Raw genomic sequence first — 27,573 nt, 5'->3', positions numbered from 1 at the left:
CTAAACTGACCAAACAAATAAGCAAATGAAAAGAAGAAAAAAGAAAGAAACAAAAATGAAGGAAGGCAGGGCTTCCCTGGTGGTGCAGTGGTTGAGAGTCCACCTGCCCATGCAGGGGACATGGGTTTGTGCCCTGGTCCGGGAAGATCCCACATGCCGTGGAGCAGCTGGGCCCATGAGCCATGGTCGCTGAGCCTGCGCTTCCGGAGCCTGTGCTCCACAACGGGAGAGGCCACAACAGTGAGAGGCCTGTGTACTTCAAAAAAAAAAAAGAAGAAGAAAGGCAGAAAGGCCAAATATATATTAACTCTGCCTTAGCTCATACCCCTGGATTTCTACCATGGGCAACAACCAACCAAATATCCATTGATATAGCTGGATGAATTTTCTCTCATCTGGTTCACCAAAGGAACAAGTAGGATAAAGCCTGATGCAGCTTGCAGGGTGACAACGGATTGAGCTAGTGGCCCTTATATAGCTAACATGTCGGTGCTGCCCTCTGTGGGATGGGCTGATTCATTTCAACAAACCTAACTCCACCTCTGTGCATGTTTACTTTCCTACCTCTTCACATTCTCATCTCTGAGATGATTGCAGAAAGGCTGGTACCGGCCCACCTACCAGTATGAGGACACGTTGCACGACACTTTTATCAGGGTCATACACTTGTGAAAAGCAGAGATTATGTTTTAGAGGACAAATGTAGTTCCATCCCTGTAGTACCCACCAAAAGTAGCAAAGTGTAAGATACTTGGCAGGTGTACGATAGATGCTTATTTAATTGAAAATGAACCTGGGCCATTAGGATAGCCTAGTTCACATCTTTTTGCAATAATAATAGCTATTATTTATTGAGAATTTACTATGTACTAGATATTGTGTTGAATTCTTTTCACATATCATCTCATTTAATCTCCACAACAATTTCTATGAGGTTTGTACTGTATTCCATTTTACAGATGAAGAAACATGGTCAGAGATCATAAGAGTCCTCTCCAAGGTCACACAGCTCGAAAGTGGAGGAACCAGTGTTTGAACCTATATCTACCTTATCATAATGCCTTTTCTTTTTTTTTTTTTTTTTTTTTTTTTTTGTGATACGCAGGCCTCTCACTGTTTTGGCCTCTCCCGTTGCGGAGCACAGCCTCCGGACGTGCAGGCTCAGCAGCCATGGCTCACGGTCCCAGCCGCTCCGCGGCATGTGGGATCTTCCCGGACTGGGGCACGAACCCGTGTCCCCTGCATTGGCAGGCGGACTCTCAACCACTGCGCCACCAGGGAAGCCCAATGCCTTTTCTTTTAACCATTATACTAGCGTACCTCTGCGTATCTATTACATACACCTATTGCACAAAAAATTATGCACTGTTTTAGGAAATACATGAAAGAGTAATAAAAGGAGTGCTATCAGCCAGGAAGAGAAGAAACATACTCTCTGGCCCTGTGAAGGCTTTTTTCTAGGCTATAAAATTATGTCAATGGGCTATACATAAAAGTAATTTTTTCGTAAGTGTTCAGGGTGAATTTAGAGTAGGCTTTCTTCTAGCATCCTGCTATCCATTGGTAGTCTGGCGGCTTTGGGCCCAGACCCTTGGGAAAATGTCATTTATATACATAGAGTATATCAAATATAATGCCTGAGGGAATCGCCTGACATGGCAGTTTTACATGCTTATATATTTATTCTTCACAATAATCCTGTGAGGTCAGTATTATTATCATTCTCATTTTACAGATAAGGAAATGAAAGCATAGAAAAATTGAAAAATTTGTCCAAAATCACATCTAGTAAGTGGCAGCACTAGGATAGAAACCAATACTGTCCAATGCTAAAGCCTGTCACTTAATCACGTATATACCACATATTTTGGGTCGATCAATTCCTATCTGGGTGCTCCTTCAGGGAAGCCATTAATCTTATTTACCTCACTGTCTAGACAATGCCTAGAACTTAGTTAACACTTAGAGAGAGTGTCTGCTCAAAAAATGTTAATGGATATACCACTGATGTATCCATTGCTCTCATAGCCAGGGAATCCCAGACCAAAACAACGACACAGAATGTTATGTTGTCTCTTGGATATTATGGTCATTTTCAATTGTATGCATTTTTTGGAATTGTGCTTGTTTTTGTTGAGATGACTCTTGTGTCAGGAGGACTTTCAGACCCCCAGACTCCACACTGAGGTAGACTTTTAAAGCCATCCTTTCACTGCAACTTGATTCTAGTTTAGAACTTTGAATCTAGTTCCATAGTTTGCCTGCTCTCAGAACTCTGCCACTCACGCTTTTATTTTTTGTGCTCTGATTTCTCTTCCTCTTTTGACTTGCAGATCATACTAAATAAAAGTATAGACTTAGGAGTCAGAAATATTTGAGTTCAGATTCCAGCTCTGTCTTTTACTGGTTGTGTTCCTTGGGCAATTATCTAATCCTCTGAGCCTCAGTTTTCCAATTTTTATAATAACACCTACCTCACTGGTGGAGATTACTTAAGATAACATGTGAAATTGTTTAGTACCTATCTGGCATATAATAAAGCTTAGTAAACGATATAATTATTACAAGATACTTTAAAAATATTTTATAGCATCTATCACAGTGTTTTACACCTAGGAGGCACTCAATCATGTTTGATAAAAATAAATTAGGAGCTAACAATTGGCTTTTAAAGGCAGAAATACTACTTATCTGTCAAAAGCATTGCCCCAGAAGATGTCATGATTTTTTTTAATAACGATTTTTTGAGACAAAATTAAGATACCATAAAATTCAGCCTTTTAAAGTATATAATTCAGTGGTATTTAGTATATTCACAGAGTTGTGTAACTAAGTCATGGTTAGTTAGTGTTCTTAAGTAAGTTTCCTCACTCCTCAATGCTTCTGTTTCCCCTCTGTAATAACTACAAGGTGTTATTAGTGTCAGGGAATAAGTGGGCACATGTCAGATCATTTCAGCTGCAATTCTGGAGAACAGTTATGGTCCTACCAGAGGCCTAAGCACTATTTGGAAAGAAACCAAAGTGATGGTTTCTAAGGATCAATTTGATGACACCTGCAGAGAATTTTGCCTGCCTGGGTTCTGAAAGGTTGTTTAGTCCAATGAAGCAGAGGCCTGGAGTCAGGGGCTAGGGCACAATCTCAGCTATACTATTTCTCCAGGTCTGGACCTTCTTCTTGCCCTGTTCCACTCATCTCATCATCCTCTGCTCATTCAACATCCACAGTGCTCTGGGTTCTCAGGACCTACCAGACTGTTCGACTTTAGGTCCATTTGGTGAAGCTTGTGCACTATTGGCAAATGGGCTGTCTTGAGGGCGAAGCAATACCTTAGAATATTAAAAACAAATTTAATTGTATCTGTGAAAGTCCCACCTTTTGGTTTTTCCTCTGAATATCAGCTGAATTTTGTTTCCACATCTCATTCTATTCAAGGGGGTCCTTCTCCAAGTTAAAGTAGTCCACTTTAACTTCCTGTTATGTTCAAAGGGAATTCCTTAAAGGACTTGCTTTAGGACCTAAATGGGCCTGTGCCTATCATTAAGAACCAAACATTTTCTCTGTGCTGGGACTCTTAGGAACCCGTATTTTGGGTTCACAGTGAACTCAACTTAGAACTGATACCTGAGAGTTGCTACTGATACCTATCAAATTCCTCTTTTCCGTAAAAACAATCTGGGGAGCTGTTCTTGGCTTATGATGCAGTAGGAAGAATACTGACTCTGCAGTAAGACTGATTGTTTTTGTTTGTTTGTTTGTTTTGCAGTACGCGGGCCTCTCACTGTTGTGGCCTCTCCCGTTGCGGAGCACAGGCTCCAGACGCTCAAGCTCCGGACGCCCAGACTCAGCGGCCATGGCTCACGGACCCAGCCGCTCCGCGGCATGTGGGATCTTCCCGGACCGGGGCACGAACCCGCGTCCCCTGCATCAGCAGGCGGGCTCTCAACCACTGCGCCACCAGGGAAGTCCAAGACAGATTGTTTTTATATTACAGCTCCAACATGTGCTACCTATAACACCTTGGGCAAGTTTCTAAATCTGAGTCTCTTTCTATACCTGTGAAATGAGGATAATGCCAGACATGTGAGAATTAGATGAGATAATATTAGGATAATGTTGACCACATGATAAGAATTTAATATATCTTTTCTTTCCGTCTTATTTTCAAGTTTAATCTGATTGGTAGAGGGTTATCAATAAATTTGGGGGTGATGATTCTTGGAGATGGTTCTTAACTCTGTTACCTCCTGGTATTCTCTCTTCCTAGGTGAAATCAGAGGCCAAATGGGTTGACTGTTGGAACCTAACCTTCAAAGGAACTTAAATTTTCTGTTATGAAAAGTTCATGGGGAAAATGGAACCTTAGCCACACCAGCTGAGAATGCCCCCACCCCCAGATCCACTTGTTTTCTCACATCACTGTTGATATCAAGATTCATGAACTGGTACAACAGAGTCTTACAAAGAGATGCCTACGGACACACGCAGGCTTTCAGTCTGTAATATGAGGCTTCAGTGACTCATTCTGTGCAGATCTAAGTGAGGTGTACAATCTGGGGCCTCCAGATGCTTGCTGAAATCTACTCAGGGCCACTTCTGAAGGCTGAGTCTCAGAAACTCAAATGGTTTTTACAGTCACAATATCTATCACCTGTAATGACAATATGAAGAAGAGGCTGCTCCCTGATGGATTTGGAAACTTACTGGCTAGTTAAACCTGACCGAAGAGGAAGGGACTTGGATTAGCCTTGGAAATCTAGGATTCACTAGATGATCTAGAATTTGTATTTTGACAATTTGCAAGGTACGATTATTAAGTAAAGCAGGAGATTTTTTCCGTAAAACAGCCTAGAACCTGTACAATAAAAGTAATTTCCCTGAAAGGCTGTATGCATATGTGCTCAAAATGTTAACAGGAGTTCTTCCTTCAAAGCATTCAGAGCCTTACTTCCTTTTAAATATCATTTGGTAGATGAAAATATTAGCAGTTTAAGCATGAATTGGATCTTTGGAATCATTTATAAGCATTTGGAACCAAGTTTGATAACAAAGAGAATAACTCATAAGGTTTTTAAAAAAGGGGGAGTCCATTGTTACATATGAATTTAAAGTAACCAAACTAATTTCTTCAGTCCAGTGGCTCTCAGCAATTCATGTGACTTCGGCAAGCATTTTTTCAGGACTTGCTATGCTCCCATGACCCTTTTCTTTGTGTGAATCTGCTTCCAATGGTGAGGCAGTCCAAGATTGTGTGAAATAGTATGATGAAGCTAGATCAGAATTGAAGCTTGGCCTGGGGTTTTGGCATCAGGAAAACTGTTAAAGATTTATGTATGCATCACACACACACACACACACAGTTAATATACACTACTGAAGAGCTATAATATGCAAAGCCCAGTACTAAGGGTGGTGTCTTCAGTCAGGTTATATTGGTTTGGGATTATTTTTGAGCCTGGAATTTTCTACCACTTCCTTTCAACAATCTTGACACACTCCTATTTGAAAGGGTATTGAGGATTTGCCATTGGGCTTTCTCAGATTACATTGTACGTGCGTGCATTTGCACACATTTACACAAATATATAGATGTATATATACATTTTTCCATCCCCAGATCATTAAATTTTGACAAGGGACAGACTTGCTCTACAGTACCAAATAAGGCTGATTTTTCATGCCTTATGGATGAGGAGAAAATTAACAAAAAATATCTTGGGCTGCCTGGGATGACATCTTTGTTTTTTTTTTTAAATTTTTAAATTTTCTTTAATTTTTAAAAATTTATTTTGTATTTTTTTTACATCTTTATTGGAGTATATTTGCTTTACAATGGTGTGTTAGTTTCTGCTTTATAACAAAGTGAATCAGTTATACATATACATATGTTCCCATATCTCTTCCCTCTTGCATCTCCCTCCCTCCCACCCTCCCTAACCCACCCCTCTAGGTGGTCACAAAGCACCGAGTTGATCTTCCTGTGCTATGTGGCTTCTTCCCACTAGCTATCTATTTTACGTTTGGTAATGTACATATGTCCATGCCACTCTCTTGCTTTGTCACAGCTCACCCTTCCCCCTCCCCATATCCTCAAGTCCATTCTCTAGTAGGTCTGTGTCTTTATTCCTGTCTTACCCCTAGGTTCTTCATGACAAATTTTTTATTGAAGTGTAGTTGATTTTTAGTGTTGTGTTCATTTCTGCTGTACAGCAAAGTGGCTCAGTTATACATATATACATTCTTTTTCATATTCTTTTCCATTATGGTTTATCACAGGATATTGAATATAGTTCCCTGTGCTATACAGTAGGACCTTGTTGTTTATCCATCCTATATATAATAGTTTGCATCTACTAATGGGGTGACATCTTTGAATAGGACTAGGGCAAAATAAATCCAGGACCTCTATGAGTTACAGCTATCAGGCTTAAATTTTGTTAATTTTGGAGTAGTTTTATTTATTTATTTATTTAACATCTTTATTGGAGTATAATTGCTTTACAATGGTGTGTTAGTTTCTGCTTTATAACAAAGTGAATCAGCTATACATATACATATATCCCCATATCTCTTCCCTCTTGCGTCTCCCTCCCATCCTCCCTATCCCACCCCTCTAGGTGGTCACAAAGCACCGAGCTGATCTCCCTGTGCTATGCAGCTGCTTCTCACTAGCTATCTATTTTACATTTGGTAGTGTATATATGTCTATGCCACTCTCTCACTTCGTCCCAACTTACCCTTTCCCCTCCCTGTGTCCTCAAGTCCATTCTCTGCATCTTTATTCCTGTCCTGCCCCAGGTTCTTCAGAAGCATTTTTTTTTCTAAGATTCCATATATGTGTTAGCATACAGTATTTATTTTTCTCTTTCTGACTTACTTCATTCTGTATGACAGTCTCTAGGTCCATCCACCTCACTACACATAACTCAATTTCATTTCTTTTTATGGCTGAGTAATATTCCATTGTATATATGTGCCACATCTTTATCTATTCATCTGTCGATGGACACTTAGGTTGCTTCCATGTCCTGGCAATTGTAAATAGAGCTGCAGTGAACATTTTGGTGCATGACTCTTTCTGAATTATGGTTTTCTCAGGGTATATGCCCAGTAGTGGGATTGCTGGGTCATATGGTAGTTCTATTTGTAGTTTTTTAAGGAACATCCATACTGTTCTGCATAGTGGCTGTATCAATTTACATTCCCACCAACAGTGCAGGAGGGTTCCCTTTTCTCCATACCCTCTCCAGCATTTATTATTTGTAGACTTTTTGAACCCATCTGGTTTTGATTAGGAAAAGGGAGCCAATATGAGTATTATGGGAATAAGAGATTTAACATAGGAATTCAAGGTGATGTGAATGTGGGAGGAGCTGACAGAGTGAAGGCCTCCAGAGGACTGGAGAAAAAGTCACCTTGGGGAAGTTCTAAAAACTATCATGTCTGGCCACATTTTCCTCCTTGGAATAAGGGCTTCCTCTTTGCTCCCACCTTCCAAACTTCACACAAGTCTCTTTCATTGGCAAACTGTAATTTTGAAATATATTGGAAGGGGTTCTGGGAAATGTAGTTCTCAGACTTGGAAAGGCATGGTGGTGGTGATGGTGTGAAGTTTGTAGCAGACAGTGTGGCAAACCTGGGATACAATCTCCAAGGATGCAAGGCTCCAGTGATGAAGAGAAATCCACCAACTGCTTTCACCTACATCCTCTGCTTTTGACCTTCCTCCTTATACTACACTTGCTGCTCAGAATTCTTATTTTGGACCAGTTTTACCATCCACACCCTCCCACTGTCTACATACAGAAGAAATCACTCAACTCCAGATTTATCCCTACGTATATTTTCCACCCCCGGTAGCTTTACCACTTTCACTGAGCTAAAGTCAAACACTAACCTCATTGTCTACTTTTAGAGAAAATAATGATCATTTCTTAATTTCTGTTACACCTGTAAAAATTTACCTCCTTCTGCACTCACTTCTCTTACAGTGGGAAAAGGGTCCCAGCTCTGGTCCACAGCTAATCCTTATTCTTAATCCTTGATCTTAATCCTTGATGTCCTGGATCCCATCATCTCCCATATTCTCATGGAACTTCCTTCCTCCATCTGTCAATCTGGCTCTTTCTTTTCAATATTTCTGTACATTTCCCTTTTCTCCTTAGCATAATAACATGGTCAGGTTTCTGCCATCTTAAAATAACTTCTTCCTTGATCTCACTCCATTTCTTCATTTTTCTGCAGAGTGAAGCTTCTTGAAAGAATAATCTCCCCTTGACCCTTCTTCCTCTCCTCTTAATTTTACTACATCCATTTTGGTATGACTTTGTCTCCCTTTCTGCCACCCTCCACTGTAATATAAAATCAAAGTCACCTTAACTGCTAAATTCAATGACCATTTTCAGTTCTGACATTTTCTTGGTCTCTCATTTGACAGCACCATCCTTGATACTGTCTTCTCTCTTGGCTTCTGTAATAGACCATTACCCTCTAATTCTCTTATTATTCTTTCACACTTCATTGTGATAGTGTCTTCTTTCCCACATGCACACTTTAAAGATTGTATTCCCGTGTTTCATCTGAAGTCATCTTTATCTGTACACGTTTGATGACTTATTCATATCCATGTCTTTGACTTTAACCCAATTTGATTATCTTCCTTTGTGATTCAATGATTTTTTTGTAGTGATATACATCGATTCTTTTCTCTTTATCTTTTTTTGTAACTGCTATAGATTTTTTTCTTTCTGTGTGTACCACGAAGCTTGCATAACACTTCTTATTGTTATAACAGTCCATTTTGAGCTGATAACAACTTAAATTCAATCACATACCAAAAAACTACACTTTTATCCCCTCCTTCCCACACACCATGTTATTCATTTACTTTTTTGATTTGAATTTTATTTTATTTATTTATTTATACAGCAGTTTCTTATTAGTTATCTGTTTTATACATATTAGTGTATATATGTCAATCCCAATCTCCCAATTCATCCCACCACCACCACCATTCCTACCCCCCTCTTTCCCCCCTTGGTGTCCACATATTTGTTCTCTACATCTGTGTCTCTATTTCTGCTTTGCAAACTAGTTCATCTGTACCATTTTTCTAGATTCCACATATATGCGTTAATATACGATATTTTTCTCTTTCTGACTTACTTCACTCTGTATGACAATCTCTGTGTCCATCCACGTCTCTACAAATGACCCAATTTCGTTCCTTTTTATGGCTGAGTAATATTCCACTGTATGTATGTACCACATCTTCTATATCCATTCGTCTGTTGGTGGGCATTTAGGTTGCTTCCACGACCTGGCTATTGTAGATAGTGCTGCAATGAACATTGGGGTGCATGTGCCTTTTTGACTTATGGTTTTCTCTGGGTATATGCCCAGTAGTGGGATTGCTGGGTCGTATGGTAATTCTATTTTTCATTTTTTAAGGAACCTCCATACTGTTCTCCATAATGACTGTATCAGTTTACATTCCCACCAACGCAAGAGGGTTCCCTTTTCTCCACACCCTCTCCAGCATTTGTTGTTTGTAGATTTTCTGATGATGCCTATTCTAACTGGTGTGAGGTGATACCTCATTGTAGTTTTAATTTACATTTCTCTAATAATTAGTGATGCTGAGCAGCTTTTCATGTGCCTCTTGGCCATCTGTACGTCTTCTTTGGAGAAATGTCTATTTAGGTCTTCTGCCCATTTTTTGTTTGGGTTTTTTGTTTCTCTAATGTTGAGCTGCATGAGCTGTTTATATATTTGGGAGGTTAATGCTTTGTCCATTGATTCATTTGCAAATATTTTCTCCCATTCTGAGGGTTGTCTTTTTGTCTTGTTTATAGTTTCCTTTGCTGTGCAAAAGCTTTTAAGTTTCATTAGGTCCCATTTGTTTATTTTTGTTTTTATTTCCATTACTGTAGGAGGTGGGTCAAAAAAGATTTTGCTGTGATTTATATCAAAGAATATTCTTCCTATGTTTTCCTCTAAGAGTTTGATAGTGTCTGGTCTTACATTTAGGTCTTTAATCCATTTTGAGTTTATTTTTGTGTATGGTGATAGGGAGTGTTCTAATTTCATTCTTTTGCATGTAGTTGTCCAATTTTCCCAGCACCACTTATTGAAGAGGCTGTCTTTTCTCCAGTGTATATCCTTGCCTCCTTTGTCATAGATTAGTTGACCATAGGTGTGTGGGTTTATCTCTGGGCTTTCTATCCTGTTCCATTAATCTATATTTCTGTTTTTCTGCCAGTACCATATTGTCTTCATTATTGTAGCTTTGTAGCATAGTCTGAAATCAAGGAGTCTGATTCCTCCAGCTCTGTTTCTTTCCCTCCAGATTACTTTGGCTATTCGGGGTCTTTTGTGTCTCCATACAGATTTTAAGATTTTTTTGTTCTAGTTCTGTAAAACATGCCATTGGTAATTTGATAGGGATTGCATTGAATCTGTAGATTGCTTTGGGTAGTATAGTCATTTTCACAATATTGATTCTGCCAATCGAAGAACATGGTATATCTTTCCATCTGCTTGTGTCATCTTTGATTTCTTTCATCAGTGTCTTATAGTTTTCTGAGCACAGGTCTTTTACCTCCTTATTTAGGTTTATTCCTACGTATTTTATTCTTTTTGGTGCAATGGTGAATGGAATTGTTTCCTTAATTTCTCTTTCTGATCTTTTGTTGTTAGTGTATAGGACTGCAAGAGATTTCTGTGCATTAATTTTGTATCCTGCAACTTTACCAAATTCATTGATTAGCTCTAGTAGTTTTCTGGTGACATCTTTAGGATTATCTAAGTATAGTATCATGTCATATGCAAACAGTGACAATTCTACTTCTTCTTTTCCAGTTTGGATTCCTTTTATTTCTTTTTCTTCTCTGATTGCTGTTGCCAGGACTTCCAAAGCTATGTTGAATAATAGTGGTGAGAGTGGACATCCTTGTCTTGTTCCTGATCTTAGAGGAAATGCTTTCAGTTTTTCACCATTGAGAATGATGTTTGCTGTGGGTTTGTCATATATGGCCTTTGTTATGTTGAGGTGGGTTCCCTCTCCGCCCACTTTCTGATAACTTTTTATCATAAACGGGTGTTGAATTTTGTCAAAAGCTTTTCCTGCATCTATTGAGATGATCATATGATTTTTATTCTTCAATTTGTTAACATGGTGTATCACATTGATTGATTTGCATATATTGAAGAGTCCTTGCATCCCTGGGATAAATCCCACTTGATCATGGTGTATGATCCTTTTAATGTGTTGTTGGATTCTGTTTGCTACTATTTTGTTGAGGATTTTTACATCTATATTTGTCAGTGGTATTGGTCTGTAATTTCCTTTTTTTGTAGTATCTTTGTCTGGTTTTGGTATCAGGGTGATGGTGGCCTCATAGAATGAGTTTGTGAGTGTTCCTTCCTCTGCAATTTTTTGAAAGAGTTTGAGAAGGATGGGTGTTAGCTCTTCTCTAAATGTTTGATAGAATTCACCTGTGAAGCCACCTGGTCCTGGACTTTGTTTGTTGGGAAATTTTTTTTTAAACTCAACTTTTATTTTTATTTTATTTTATTTATTTTTTAACATCTTTATTGGAGTATAATTGCTTTACAATGGTGTGTTAGTTTCTGCTTTATAACAACGTGAATCAGTTATACATACATATACATATGTTCCCATATCTCTTCCCTCTTGCATTTCTCTCCCTCCCACTCTCCGTATCCCACCCATCTATGTGGTCACAAAGCCAAAAATATGGAACGCTTCACAAATTTGCGTGTCATCCTTACGCAGGGGCCATGCTAATCTTCTCTGTATCGTTACAATTTTAGTATATGTGCTGCCGAAGGGAGCACTGTTGGGAGATTTTTAATCTCAGTTTCAATTTCTTTACTTGTGATTGGTCTGTTCATATTTTCTATTTCTTCCTTGTTCATCTTGGAAGGTTATACCTTTCTAAGAATTTGTCCATTTCTTCCAGGTTGTCCATTTTATTGGCATAGAGTTGCTTGTAGTAGTCTCTTAGGATGCTTTGTATTTCTGCGTTGTCCGTTGTAACTTCTCCTTTTTCATTTCTAATTTTATTGATTTGAGCCCTTTCCCTCTTTTTCTTGATGATTCTGGCTAAAGGTTTATCAATTTTGTTTAACTTCTCAAAGAGCCAGTTTTTACTTTTATTGATTTTTGCTCTTGTTTCTTTGTTTCTATTTCATTTATTTTTGCTCTTACCTTTATGATTTCTTTCCTTCTACTAACTTTGGGTTTTATTTGTTCTTCTTTCTCTAGTTCCTTTAGATGTTAGGCTAGATTGTTCATTTGAGATTTTTCTTGTTTCTTGAGGTGGGATTGTATTGCTATAAACTTCCCTCTTAGAACTGCTTTTGTTGCATCCCATAGGTTTTGGATCGTTGTGTTTTTGTTGTCATTTGTCTCTAGGTATTTTTTGATTTCCTCTTTGATTTCTTCACTGATCTCTTGGTTATTTAGTAATGTATTGTTTAGCCTCCATGTGTTTGTGTTTTTTACCTTTTTTTTTCCGTGTAACTGATTTCTAATCTCATAGCGTTGTGGTCGGAAAAGATGCTTGATGATGATTTCAGTTTTCTTAAATTTACTGAAGCTTGATTTTTGACCCAAGATGTGATCTATCCTAGAGAATGTTCCATGTGCACTTGAAGAAAGTGTAATCTGCTGTTTTCAGATGGAATGTCCTATAAATATCAATTAAATTTATTTGGTCTATTGTGTCATTTAAAACTTTTGTTTCCCTATTAATTTTCTGTCAGGATGATCTGTCCATTGGTGTAAGTGAGGTGTTAAAGTCCCCCACTATTATTGTGTTACTGTTGATTTCCTCTTTTAGAGCTGGTAGCAGTTGCCTTATGTATTGAGGTGCTCCTATGTTGGGTGCATAAATATTTACCATTGTTATATCTTCTTCTTGGATTGTTCCCTTGATCATTATGTAGTGTCCTTCCTTGTCTCTTGTAACATTCTTTATTTTAAAGTCTATTTTATCTGATTTGAGTATTGCTACTCCAGCTTTCTTTTGACTTACATTTGCATGGAATATGTTTTTCCATGCCCTCACTTTCAGTCTGTATGTGTCCTGTCTCTTGTAGACAGCATATATATGGGTCTTGTTTTCATATCCATTCAGCCAGCCTGTGACTTTGGGTTGGAGCATTTAATCCATTCACATTTAAGGTAATTATCAATATATATGTTCCTATTATCATTTTCTTAATTGTTTTGGGTTGTTTTTTGTAGGTCCTTTTCTTCTCTTGTGTTTCCCACTTAAAGAAGTTCCTTTATCATTTGCTGTAGAGCTGGTTTGGTGGTGCTAAATTCTCTTAGCTTTTGCTTGTCTGTAAAGTTTTCGATTTCTCCATCGAATCTGAATGAGATCCTGGCTGAGTAGAGTAATCTTGGTTGTAGATTCTTCCCTTTCATCACTTTAAATATATCGTGCCACTCCCTTCTGGCTTGTAGAGTTTCTGCTGAGAAATCAGCTGTTAACCTTATGGGAGTTCCCTTGTATGTTATTTTTCGTTTTTTCCCTTGTTGCCTTTAATAATTTTTTTTTTTGTCTTTAATTTTTGTCAATTTGATTACTATGTGTCTCGGCATGTTTCTCCTTGGGTTTAGCATGCTTGGGGCTCTCTGTGCTTCCTGGACTTGGGTGGCTACTTCCTTTCCCATGTTAGGGAAGTTTTCGACTATGATCTCTTCAAATATTTTCTTGGGTGTTTCTTTCTCTCTTCTCCTTCTGGGATCCCTATAATGCAAATGTTGGTGCATTTAATGTTGTCGCAGACGTCTCTTAGGCTGTCTTCATTTCTTTTCATTCTTTATTCTGTTCCACAGCAGTGAATTCCAGTGAGTTTCTGGATCATCTTCACTATCATTATTCTGAATTCTTTTTCTGGAAGGTTGCCTGTCTCTTCATTTAGTTGTTTGTCTGAGGTTTTATCTTCTTCCTTCATCTGGTACGTAGTCCTCTGCCTTTTCATTTTGTCTATCTTTCTGTGAATGTGGTTTTCGTCCCACAGGCTGTAGGATTGTAGTTCTTCTTGCTTCTGCTGTCTGCCCTCTGGTGGATGAGCCTGTCTAAGAGGTCTGTGCAAGCTTCCTGATGGGAGGGACTGGTGGTGGGTATAGCTAGGTGTTGCTCTGGTGAGCAGAGCTCAGTAAAACTTTAATCTGCTTGTCTGCTGATGGCTGGGGCTGAGTTCCCTCACTGTTGGTTGTTTGGCCTGAGGTGACCCAGCACTAGAGGCTACAGGCTCTTTGGTGGGGCTAATGGTGGACTCTGGGAGGGCTCACACCATGGAGTACTTCCCAGAACTTCTGCTGCCAGTGTCCTTGTCCCCACAGTGAGCCACATCCACCCCCTGCCTCTGCAGGAGACCCTCCAACACTAGCAAGTAGGTCTGGTTCAGTCTCCTATGCGGTCACTGCTTCTTCCCCCTGGGTCTTGATGCGCACACTATTTTGTGTATGCCCTCCAAGAGTGGAGTCTCTGTTTCCCCCAGTCCTGTTGAAGTCCTGCAATCAAATCTCGCTAGCCTTCAAAGTCTGATTCTCTGGGAATTCCTCCTTCCATTGACAGACCCCCAGGTTGGGAAGCCTGACATAGGGCTCAGAACCTTCACTCCAGTGGGTGAACTTCTCTGGTATAATCATTCTCCAGTTTGTGAGTCACCCACTCTGCAGTTATGGGATTTGATTTTATTGTGATTGTGCCCCTCCTACTGTCTCATTGCAGCTTCTCCTTTGTCTTTGGGTGTGGGATATCTTTTTTGGTGAGTTTCAGTGTCTTCCTGTCAATTATTGTTCAGCAGTTAATTGTGATTCTGGTGCTCTCGCAAGAGGGAGTGAGCACACATCCTTCTATTCCACCATCTTGAACCAGTCTCCCACACACCATGTTATTGATGTCAGAATTTTCTTTTTTTATATATTGTGTTTACATTAACCAATTCTTGTGTTTATAGTTTTTCTTAATACTTTGTTTTTTAACTTTTATACTGGAGTTAAAAGTAACTTACACACCACTCAAAGTATTATGTTATTCTGCTTTTGTCTATATACTTACCCCTGCCAGTGAGATTTATACTTTCATATGCTTTCATGTTGTTGTTTAGCAGTTTTTTGTTTCAACTTGAAGAGTTCTCTTTAGCACTTCTAGTAAGGCAGGTATAGTGGTGATAACTCCCTCAGTTTTTGTTTGTTTGGGAAAGTCTTTATCTCACCTTCATTTTTAAAGGACTCTTTTGCTGGTAAAGCATTCCTCGTTGGCAGGAATTTTTCCTTCAGCACTTTGAATATATAATTTAGCTTGTTCCTGCAAAGTTTCTGCTGAGAAATCTGCTTATAGTCTTATGGGGGAACCCCTTGTATGTGACAAGTCACTTTTCTCTTGTTGCTTTCAATATTCTCTATTTTTTTAAAAAATAAATTTATTTATTTATTTTTGGCTGCGTTGGGTCTTCGCTGCTGCACGTGGGCTTTCTCTAGTTGCGGTCAGCGGGGGCTACTCTTCGTTGTGATGTGCAGGCTTCTTATTGCAGTGGCTTGTCTTTGTTGTGGGGCATGGGCTCTAGGCACACGGGCTCAGTAGTTGTGGCTCGCAGACTCTAGAGCGCAGGCTCAGTAGTTGTGGCGCATGGGCTTAGTTGCTCCACTGCATGTGGGATCTTCCCAGACCAGGGCTCGAACCCATGTCCCCTGCATTGGCAGGTGGATTCTTAACCACTGTGCCACCAGGAAAGCCCCAATATTCTCTATTTTTGACTTTCAACAATTTAATTAAATGTGTCTACTTGTAGACCTCTTTAGATTCAATCTATTTGAAATTTTTTGGGTTTCACAAATTTGGGTGTCCATCTCCCTCCCTAGATTTGGGAAGTTTTCCACCATTATTTTTTTTTAAATAATCTTTCTGCCCTTTTATCTTACTTTTCTCCTCTGGGACTTCCATAACATGTGTTGGGTTGTTTGATAGTGTCCCATAAAGTCTTATAGACTTTCTTTACTATTTTTCATTCATTTTTCTTTTTGTTCCTCTGACTGGGTAATTTCAAGTGTCTTGTTTTCAAACTTGCTGATTTTCTTCTTTAGCTTGAGCAAGTCTGCTATTTATCCTCTCTATTGAATTTTTCAGTTCAGTCATTGTGTTCTTCAGCTCCAGACTTTCTGCTTGGTTCTCTTGTATTGTTTCTGTCTCTTTGTTGAACTTCTCATTTTGTTCATGTATTGTTTTTTCTGATTTTGTTTAATTAGCTATCTGTGTTCTTTTGTAGCTCACTGAATATCTTTCACCTGATTATTTTGAATTCTTTGTCAGGCAGTTTGTAGATCTCCATTTCTTTAGGGTCAGTTATAGGAACTTTAGTTTTTTCCTTTGGTATTATCATGTTTCCCTGATTCTTCATGATTCTTGTACTCTTGCATTGGTGCCTGCACATTTAAAGAAGTAGTCACTTCTTCCAGTCTTCAAAGACTGGCTTTGGCAGGAAAATCTCTTCACCATTCAACCCTGCCAGAGATTCTGGGAAGGCCAGATGCCAGGGTCCATGGGTAGGCCTGCTGTCAAAGTCCACAGGTGAAGAGACCTGATACCTGGGTCTGCAAGCGGGTGGTCCTGGTGCCAGGGTCTGTGGACAAGTGAGTCTGGTTCCAGAGTCCATGGGTTGGCCTGGTGCCTGAGTCCATGGTGGTGATCCTAAAGCCAGGATCTACAGGGCCTGGCTTGACACCAGGGTCCACTGGGGTGGGCCTGGTACCAGGGTCAGTAGTGAAGCTGGACTCTCACTTTGCTCTCTTTTCCCCACAGGAGAACTCCTGAGCCAAGGGATCTCTCTTGGTGCTGCATTGCATGGGCTGGGGAGAAGGGTGACACAGGTAAAGTGATACTATCCTTCCTACTTTCTTAAATGCATCTTTTCTAGTTTCTGTGCTCCACCTGATCGCAGTAATCTCTCACCTGGATTCTGGGACTCTCATGAAGATATTTTGGTCTGTGGATAGTTTTCAGACTGGTATTTCTGTGGGAGGATGTGGGCTGGAAACTTTTGTTCCAGCAACTTGCTAATGTCATTCATCCCACCCAATGTGATTATGGCTGATAAATCTACCTCATAATAGTGTATGGTGTAGGCTCAGCTGCTGTAACAAAAAGACTAAAAATTTAATGGATTTGAGAGCAATAAATTTATTTTTCTATCGTGTAAACAACCTATGATTAGTGTTCTAAGTTAGCAGACAGCTCTGATGCACACAGGGACCAGGCGAACGGATGCTCTGCCATCCTCAACTTGTGACTTCCTAGGTCATTATAGTAATTACCATTCCAATGAATAGAAGAAGGAGAGGGCAGAAATCCAGGGCAAGAATTTCTTCTTAGGCAACTGAGAGGGAAGTTGCATACTTTGCTCCTGGCACAGCCACATGCTAGATACTGTTATGTGGAAAAAGGAGAAAATGGATTCTGGTAAACAGCTAGCAATCTCTTCCACAAATATCAACATGTACTAAATGGACTTCACAATTTACCCCTATTTTACCTGTCTCTTCTTCCTGTCGTCCTTTTCTCTGTGTATCACAATCCACTCCATTGCATGTACCAGAAACACAAGAATCATCCTAAATTTCGTACTTTCTCACTTCCCAAAGTGAGAGCATTCCCATCATAAAGAAATCCCCATCAAATTCTGTCAATTCTAGTGTCTACATACTTCCTGGAACCATGTCCTCCTTGTTCCCACTGCCATGGTTCTCGTACCTGGATTTCTGAAACAGCTTCCTAAGTGATCTCTACACGCCTCCAGTCTTGCCACCATGTAAATAATCCATTGTCCAACCTCCAGCATGAACTTTCTAGAATATGAATTGAATCATAATACTCTCAAATCCTCCAGTAGTTACTCAATACTGTTTGGATAAAATCCAGACTTCTTAGCCTGGATTAGGAAGCCCTTCGTGAGTAGGTACTTGATAAATATTCAGTGAATGGATGAATGATTCGGCCCTCGCCTACCTCTCTGGTCTTGTCAGCTACTACTCACCCATATCCACCTACGTACAAATATATGGAAGTTCTCACAGTTCTCTACCCGCTGTGTTGTTTCCTGCCCCCATGCATCCACTGGAGCTGCTCCATCTCCCTTCAATGTCCTCTTGTATTCTCTTTCTCCCATAAGGCTCAATTAGTTCAAGTGTTATTAGTTCACATCTTCCTTTTCTCCTGAAAACTGTGTTATATACAATATAGCACTTGTTATACTCTGCTTTAAATTGGTCTTTATGTGCATGATTCAACATGTTTATTAAGTGTTTATCATATGCCAGGCACAGCCCCTGAAGCTATTATGGAGCATTAGGAGACAGTGTAACACGGACACCTAATTAGATTGGGGGTCAGGGGCCAGGGAAAACTTCTCTAAGGAAGTTACATTTAAGCAGAAACCTAGAGTCTATCTTTGGTACTTGCTGTCATCACTTTCTTACCTCCCATTTACCTCTTTTTTCTTTTTTTATACATTTATTTATTTATTTTTGGCTGCGTTGGGTCTTTGTTGCTGTGTGCAGGCTTTCTCTAGTTGCAGTGAGTGGGGGCTACTCTTCGTTGCGGCGTGCGGGCTTCTCATTGCAGTGGCTCCTCTTGCTGCAGAACACGGGCCGTAGGGTGTAGGGGCTTCAGTAGTTGCAGCATACGGGCTCAGTAGTTGTGGCTCGCAGGCTCTAGAGCACAGGCTCCGTAGTTGTGGCGCACAGGCTTCGTTGCTCCACGGCATGGGGGATTTTCCCGGACCAGGGCTCGAACCCATGTCCCCTGCCTTGGCAGGCAGATTCTTAACCACTGCGCCACCAGGGAAGTCCCCCATTTACTTCTTAACCCACTGCTTTAATCCCTGCCCTGGGGATTCAAGTGTGTGTTGTTCCCTTTGCCTCAAATGACATACTCTGCTGGTGGTAAAATCCTTCCCATTATTTTTAAGATTCAGTTTCAGTCTCATTCCCTTCTGTGAAAACTTTCCTGACTCCCCCAGGCAAAATTCGTCATTTCTTCCCCATTTTGAATCTGCCTCTATCACAACACTAATCACCTAGTATGTGAGCTCCTTGAAATGAGAACCTATCCTATATTTTTACATCCTACTACTGTCCTGTTCCCTTCGAACCTTTGGGATGTTTTGTGTAGTCTAAAAATCCCTGCTTCCTTCAAACATTCCTCTTATGATATGGTTCATAATCCTAATGATTTCCTGTTTAAATACATTTCATTTTACCAATATCTTTCTTAAAATGTGTCACCCTTAGCTGAATTCTACTCCAGAGGTGTGATCTAGCTGCATAAGATAAAGGAAGACCACTACCTCCCTTATTAGACGTCTAAGCATCCTAAGATTATATTGATTAGGGGGACAATTATATAACAATATGAAATCATACTGATTTGACTGTGGGAGAGTGACTACTGCTAAACCAATCTTATCCTGCACTTGTGCTGCTGGTATATTGGAGTCAAAGAAAGAGTTTTACATTTGCCCCCTTTAAACGTCTTGTTTTATTCAGCATCAATACAACCTGCTAAGATATATATATATTTTTGAAAACCATTTCTTACTTGAAAGTGTTTATTAACCTTCCCAGCTTTCTATCATCTGTAAATTCGATTGGTCTGTTTTAGAAATCAGCATTCAAGTGATTAATAAAAATGTTAACTAGAATAAGATGTGGATAGGCTGCTGGCATCATACTATATGCTTTCTTAATAAAGATTCTATTTCATTAGTCATCACCTTTAGTTTTGGCAAAATATAATCATCCGTATATTCAAGATTCCTCTAACTTGTCCCAAAGATAGTGTAAGAGGTCTTGCCAAATGCCATGTGGAAGTTCAATGACATATCTTTTCAGCATAATATTCAATAGAATAATTACGATGTACATTTAAATTGGGAATGAAAACACTTTTATTGAGCTAAAATAGAATGAACAATGAACATGGCTTTTATGCCAAGCAGCTCCAAGGAAGTAGCACCAGAAACTCAGAAGTATGACTCTTGGGAGATAGGACTTTTAGTAGAAAAAGTTGAAAGTAGAGAAATTGGGACAACAGGCAGCAGTAAGAATGGCTGGGGATGGGACCATCAGAAGATATTTCAAAATGGGAATAAAGAACATAATAAGAACAAATTAAAAGAAGAGACTCAAACAATTTTATTACATATCTTCTTTATTGGGGCATTGTAATAAACCTATGAAATAGATATTAAAGACTTGGAAGGTTTAGTGACTTGACTGAAGTCTCACAACTAGAGGATCTGTGAATTTAACCCAGGTCTCTCTGACTCTAGAAGACTAGGAGTTTTTACTATACCAGGCTCCTTAGTTTAGGGAGGATGTTTTTAGGGGAATCTAGAAGGCTAACGCATAGTATTTTTGTGGCTTTGGAGAGAACAATTCAGAATAGGCTCAGAAGAGTGGATTCTGGACTCATAATGAAGAAACTTTTCTTCAGTGAATAAGAAAGCTAAGCCTAAAATAATGTTAGCCTAACCTTTTAAAGTGCAAGTCAAGTTGGAAACAGCAAAGAGAGGCTGAGCCACATTTTAGGTCCAAGACTAAAAGAATGACCCTTCCAGCCGCCCCATTACTTAGGGGAAAAGCCTAAGTAATAAATTAGTGACTGGAGTTGAGGCTTGGGCTTGAGACAGATGGTTTTTCACAGCAATGTAAGGTTGGTGAGAAAGCAGATGGTGCTGGCACCAGTCCTGGGAGTACGTTCCATAGACAGATCCTGCAGACTGCGCTGGCAGCAGAGATGATTACTAAGTAGATATTCTTATTGTCACTCATTTATGGATGAGGAAACTGAGGACCAAATACATTGAGCAACTTGCCCAAGCTTACATATCCAAAGTGTGGCAGAAGCGGGATGTGAACCCATGTTGTCCAGCTTCAGAGCCCACTCTGGCCACTGATACTGCGTTGCTTCTTTGGATGTCACCTCCTCTGTGAAGCCCTCTCAGACTCCCCATGTGAGTTCCCATAGTTAAGTTATACTTTCATAGGTATTCACATTGTACCTTTAATTACCTCACATTGCTGTTTATCTTTTTTTTTCATACAGATGTGAGCTCCTCATGAGCAGAATTGAGGCCTTGTATTCCCTCTACACCAGCACAGGTACCTGGAATTCAGTGACACTCAGCTAGATAAATACCTTATAAGATAAGATGATTGGTTTTAAGCAGCAGTCATCAACTCTGGCTCACTTTGGCAGAATAGCATTTCATAGGAAGGCTATCTAGTGGTTTATAGAATCAACTGGAAGGGTAAAGAACTATGTTAAGAAAATAGGCAGGAAACTAGAAAAGCGAGGCAGTAGAAGAAAAACCTGCTCAGGATTTGGCTATGTGCAAAAAAAAATGAGTTATTACAGGTAAGGCACTTAGAACATTATTAGTCACACCGTAAGGGACTGGTAATGTTTGCTGTTATTATGCAAGTTGGGTCTTGAAGGGTATCACATTCACTAGCTGGAGGAAGAAGGACCAGCGTATGAAAAGGCCCCTGCCTTACAGGGCATGGTATGTTAGGGAATTTCTGGAAGCTTGCTATAGCCAGAAGGTAAGGATACCAAGGGGGGCAGAGCAGGGATAAAGCAAAAGTTGAGTCTGGCAAAGGAAGACAGAAAGCAGACCAGATAGGGCCTTGTGACTATTTATCAGAATAAAGTCCTCATTTGGAATTTGTTTTAAGGGCAAAGGGGAACCAATGGTGGCTTCTAAATAGGGCAGAGGAAGTGCTCAGTACATGCAGGGTCTGTTTGTGAGTTGCCTGAGGCCCATTTAATTGCAAATGAATGAGATTCCCTGCTGGGAATGGAAGGGCAGGTGGGACTGGAAGACTTTGTGACCCTGACTCCTAGGCATTGTTATTTATTTATTGTCTTTTTTTTTTAAACATCTTTATTGGGGTATAATTGCTTTACAATGGTGTGTTAGTTTCTGCTTTATAACAAAGTGAATCAATTATACATATACATATGTTCCCATATCTCTTCCCTCTTGCATCTCCCTCCCTCCCACCCTCCCTATCCCACCCCTCCAGGCGGTCACAAAGCACCGGGCTGATCTCCCTGTGCTATGCGGCTGCTTCCCACTAGCTATCTACCTTACTCACATGAAAACGACTCAAGAACATACAGGCAAATCTCGACCACCGCTTTATAGAGGAGCATCTGAAGCCGTGACTGCTGAAGTGCCCCTAAGAGGCTGGAGGAGTTCATCAGCGAAGGCTCCCTGGGGCAAGCAAGGCCTGAGCTTGGTTTGAGGAAGGGGGTCGTGGTTTGCCTGATCCCCTCATCTTATCACTGAAGGAAGAAAGGGCCAGAGAGGGGGAGGGTCTGGCCGATGGTCACACTGCAGAATTCCATGGCTGACTCCTGTGCGGCACTTTTCTCACTGCACTGTGCTGCTGCCACACGCAGCCTTGACATGACTCTTGGCTGTTAAGTCAGGCAGGACAGTCCCAACATAGTTTCTGGGGCCAAAGGGAGGAATCCTTCATGAAACGGCCATAAATTCACCTACAAGATTCAAAGAGACCTCATAAGTCGTCTCCAACAATCTCTTGTGTGGGCGAGAGGCTATTTATGAGGTCTGCTAGCCTGAAACCCCCTTGAAAAGGCAGAGCACAGGCCTGGAGAGAAGTTCCTGCTGTGGAGCACGTGCATCTGCCTGTAGGACATTCCTCCTCCCTGGCCAAAGCAAGGAGGCCGTTCAAGGAAACTCCAATGGGTTTAAAGAAACACACTTATTTTTCCCTGAAAAAAGTAATATGTGTTCATGATAGAAAAATTGTAAAATGCAAGAAAATACAAAGAAGAAAGTAAAAATCTCTTAAAATTTCACAGTTCAGACTTCACAACTCACTGCTGACATCTGGCTTATAGCTTTTGTTTTAAATGGGCATGTTGGCTTTTGAAATTAATTAATTAATTAGGCTGAGTTGGGTCTTCGTTGCTGCGCGTGGGCTTTCTCTAGTTGAGGTGAGTGGGGGCTACTCTTCATTGCAGTGTGCGGGGTTCTCATTGCAGTGGCTTCTCTTGTTGCGGAGCACGGCAGTTAGGCACGCGGGCTTCAGTAGTTGTGACTCGTAGGCTCTAGAGCACAGGCTCAGTAGTTGTGGTGCACGGGCTTAGTTGCTCCGCGGCATGTGGGATCTTCCCGGACCAGGGCTCGAACCTGTGTCCCCTGAACTGGCAGGCGGATTCTTAACAAGTGCGCCACCAGGGAAACACTTATAGCTTTTTAGTGTTTCATTTATATATGCGTGTGTCTGTGTGTACATGTATTGTATAAATGTATACGTATGTATATATAATTTTTCTATTAAAATAAATACAATTTACCATTTTAACTATTTTTAAGTGTGCAGTTCTTTGGTATTTAGTACATTCTCACTGTTATGCAACCATCCCCACTGTCCATCTCCAGAAATTTTTCATCTTCCCAAACTGAAACTCTAGACCCATTAAACACTAACTCCCCATTCCCCCCTCCCCCCAGTCCCTGGCACCCCCCATTTTTTTTTTCTGTCTCTAAGTCTGACTACTCCAGGTACCTCATATAAGTGGAATCATATGCTATTTGTCCTTTTGTGACTGTCCTGTTTCACCCACCATCATGTCCTTAAGATTCATTCGTGTTGTACCATGTGTCAGAATTTCCTTCCTTTGATTGAATAAAATTCCACTGTATGTGTACAGACCATGTTTTGTTTATCCATTCATCCACTGATGGATACTTGAACTAATTCCACCTTTTGGCTGTTGTGAATAATGCTGCTATGAGCATGAGTTTACAAATATGTTCTGAGTCCCTGCTTTCACTCCTTTTGGGTATACACCCAGAAGTGGAATTGCTGGTTCACGTGGTAATACAGTGTTTTATATATTTTAAAAATTGATAATATACTCATAATTTTATATCAAATTGTGAGCATTTTCCAATGTCATTATAAACTCTTTAAAACCTGATTTTTAATGTCTGCCTAGTATTTACTCCATTACCTTGTAATCCGATTCTTAGATATTTTGATTATTTCTAATTTTTCACTGTTACTGTAATGAACATTCTATACATAAATATTTGAATATATCTGTTTATTTCCTTAATATGATAAATTCCTAGAGGTAAAATCATTATCAAAAGCTATGAACATTTTAAAAGCTTTTGATCCATATTCATAAATTCTTTTTTCATAAAATTTCTCCAATTTTATAACCTTCAGTAATGTTTTGCCCACTTTACTCTGACGTTTATTAAAAATAATTCCTTCTTTCTGCAACCTGGCGTCCCAGGTAACTGACCCACCAATAACACATTTCTGGTCTTGGCTTCGCAAGAAACTTACCTGGCTAAGGTTGTGGGTATACAGATTAGAAAGAAGATCTGGGAAGTATTATTAGAGGAAAAGAACAGAAACTGGCATTTTCTTGTATGAGAAAGCAGGAGGTAGATTGGTGAGGTGGTAGGGATAAGTGCAGATGGGAGAGGGGAGAGTTTGTTAAGCATCTCTATGTGCTTTATGTATGGTGTTGATTTCCCAACAACTCTGTAAGGGAGATATATATGATGATCCTCATTTTCCAATGAGGAAACTGAAGCTCAGAAAGAACCTGCGTTCTAAAGTTATGCAGATGGTAGGCGGTAGAGCCAGGACTCAGCCAATGTCTATCTGACACTCTGACCCTGGGGACTGGCAGTGGCCTCTTTCCACTGCACCACGATGCTCTCAGGAGAAGATCAGAACCCTGAGAGATAGGAGAGACAAAGAAGATGGGCAAGGTTGCAAGGTCAAAATGAAAAGCATAGGCAAATTTTATTGTTAGTTCCTAGATCCAGGGAGAGGTAAGGGCTGTCCTTCTGTATAAGGGGATGAAAGGTGCCTCCATTTGGTGGACGGTCATATTCCCCTATGGAGGTGTGTGGGTTTGGCACTTGTGACATGCTACTGAACTAGATAATCTGATTTATTTCAACAGATCCCACAAAACACAGCAGAGCCACCTGCAGGCCCCACATCCTCCTAGGTGAGGTGTTTATGTAAAGGTGGAGAGCAGAGTAATCAGCAGCTTATTCTGCTGGCAAAACTCTAAGGGGGAGGCAGATGGCCAGCACCAGCTAAGTGAGATCAGGTCATGGGTGGAAAAGTCATAAATCTGTGGTTTACCTCAGATTACTGCATTACTGCTTAAGTGGGGATAAATAATACCCTATGTTATGTTAAGGCGTGACTTAATCTTTCACTGTTTGTGGGAAAGGAGGTGCAATTAAATATTACAACACCCTTTCAAAATACAAACACTTCAACAATACATATGGCTACTGATCTTATCACAAAATAGATGGTAGTTAGAGCAGTGAGTTCCTGGCTGGTGTGTCATGGAAAATAGAAGTGGATTTTAGTCCTCTGTTTTATAAGGGTGACTATGTGCGTGCTGTGAGTGGTAGGCAGTGGAAAAGATCCCTGATGAAATAACAGAGAGTGTCTTTTGGTGGGGAGGGTGTTGCAGTCTTTGTGAGTAGAGTTACAAAACGTCTTTACAAAACATCTTTCTCTGCACCAGAGAATGAGGCCCAAAGAGCCATTTTCAGGATTGACGATGGCTGTAATGGAGCCACCTGGAATCATACCAAAGCTAAGGTGAGTTTAGGAGGGGCCCAAAGGTGACAGCATGGGCTTTTGCTCTCTGAGCTAAGGTTCTTTGGTTATTTCAATATATTTTCCATTATACCTACTAATTGCACGTTAGTTCCTTGACAGAGAGACAAGGTCTGGTTCATTTTATAATATGCCGAGCATAAAATTGGCACTCAGTAAATTTATAGTAATATACAAGTCAGCATGTAGCATAGCGTCCCACCTTTATTATTTGTGATTATTTATGTTTGGGATTAGGATTAAAACACAAGGTAGATTTCAGCCTGTGTAAGGGAATTTTTCCTCTGTGGATGGTGACTTTCCCTTGGAAGAAAAAAGCAGAACCCAAATGATGAGTAGGTCTCATAAAACAAAAGATTGATTTTTCTGGTCACTGTGGCCCAGCTTGTTCTAGTTTGTTAAACGTGCCTCTCGAAGTCAGATGCAAAAGTTGAGGCCCTAATGGTTGACTATGCCTTCCCCAACCACACACATCCTCTGGTCCGCTTCCTGAGTCTTGTGAAAAAATAAGCCAATTAGAGATCCACTCTCTACCCACTTCTTAGGTAACAGCCTACTAATCCTGAGAGGGAGAGAGATGGACCAGTGAGAAACTGATTTTACCCTGGTAGACTGGATAGGGGCTTGAGAGAGATGGGGGGAGGGTTGGTGTTACATGGGTACATTTGGAGTAATGCTGTGACATTCAGCCCTAATCCTTAGGTTTTCTTGGAGATGGAAATCTCCACAGTTGAGGCTTGGTCCAGAGCAACTGCTAAAAGGCATAATTATCCTCGTAGGAAGAAAGCCCAACCCGTGAGAATCTTCTATACTGGATCAAGGTCAAGCAGATTAGGACCATTTGCAGCTTCTCCTCCTACTTCAAACATCCTTTGCTTTATAAATAGCTGGCCTTAAAGAATGCTTTATTCCGTTCTTAACATTGTTGAGTGCTTACCATGCCGTGTGCCAAGCATACATGTAGTTTTTTATGTATGGATTTATCTATCCTCACAACTACTATGAGGAGATACGATTCTTTCTCCACTTTACGGGTGAGATAACTAACACAGGTACCTTGATCAAGCACACACCTCTCGTAAGGTGCACAGCTGAGGTCTGAACCCTGGCAACCTGGCTCGTTAGCACTCATCTCAATCACCAAACACTACTCACGTGGGATGCTCTAAATCGCTGGGAAAAGTCCATGGAAGCTATCCTGCAATCATATATCCTTGTATAATGCGTATGTGCATATATGTATAAATGTAACTTTCATAGAATTATAACTTTTATATGTTTTACATATAGATGTATAATTTACAAATATAATTTCCATAGTCATCTGCACATGTAATAATAAATGTACATTTTCATATAGCTATTTACATGGTAATTTGCATAAAGAGGAGGGTGTGGAAGGGATTTATTGTTGGTGTTTTTTGTATTCACCTCTTTGCTGTGTCTTTCATGATTTCTTTATGATAAACATATAATGGTTTGAAACGAAATTTTCTAAATTTGAAAAAGGATTTGGGGGCTCCCCTGGTGGCGCAGTGGTTGAGAGTCCACCTGCCGATGCAGGGGACACGGGTTCGCGCCCCGGTCCGGGAAGATCCCACATGCCGTGGAGCGGCTGGGCCCGTGAGCCATGGCCGCTGAGCCTGCGCGTCCGGAGCCTGTGCTCCGCAACGGGAGAGGCCACAACAGTGAGAGGCCCGCGTACCGCAATAAATAAATAAATAAATAAAATAATAATAAAAAAGGGTTTGGGAATTCCAGCGGTCCAGTGGTTAGGACTCCACCCTTTCACCACTGAGGGCCTGGGTTCAACCCCTGGTCAGGGAACT

General features: G+C 40.3%; 1 long non-coding RNA gene and 1 other non-coding gene across 4 annotated transcripts; one reads left to right on the top strand and one right to left on the bottom strand.

Moving 5' to 3' along the window:
- The first annotated feature begins 3,770 nt into the window (after positions 1–3,770).
- Positions 3,771–27,216, top strand: LOC132597350 (uncharacterized). 3 transcript variants are annotated; one of them, XR_011377014.1, is made up of 4 exons: positions 3,771–4,024; positions 16,842–16,909; positions 21,144–21,199; positions 22,127–23,563. It is a non-coding gene; the product is annotated as an uncharacterized lncRNA (long non-coding RNA). The 3 variants fall into 3 exon arrangements; XR_009563989.1 differs by lacking the exons at positions 3,771–4,024; positions 22,127–23,563 and adding exons at positions 4,045–4,804; positions 25,065–27,216; XR_009563990.1 differs by lacking the exon at positions 3,771–4,024 and adding an exon at positions 4,045–4,804.
- On the bottom strand, positions 11,753–11,859 carry LOC115847043 (U6 spliceosomal RNA). Its single transcript, XR_004037152.1, has one exon. It is a non-coding gene; the product is annotated as a U6 spliceosomal RNA (small nuclear RNA).
- Positions 27,217–27,573: the final 357 nt, after the last annotated feature.

The sequence above is a fragment of the Globicephala melas genome, chromosome 1, assembly GCF_963455315.2.
Source record: "Globicephala melas chromosome 1, mGloMel1.2, whole genome shotgun sequence".
In the NCBI taxonomy this organism is placed as follows: Eukaryota; Metazoa; Chordata; class Mammalia; order Artiodactyla; family Delphinidae; genus Globicephala; species Globicephala melas.
The sequence above is the reverse complement of the archived record's forward strand: the minus strand, read 5'-3'. Positions and strand labels throughout refer to the sequence as shown.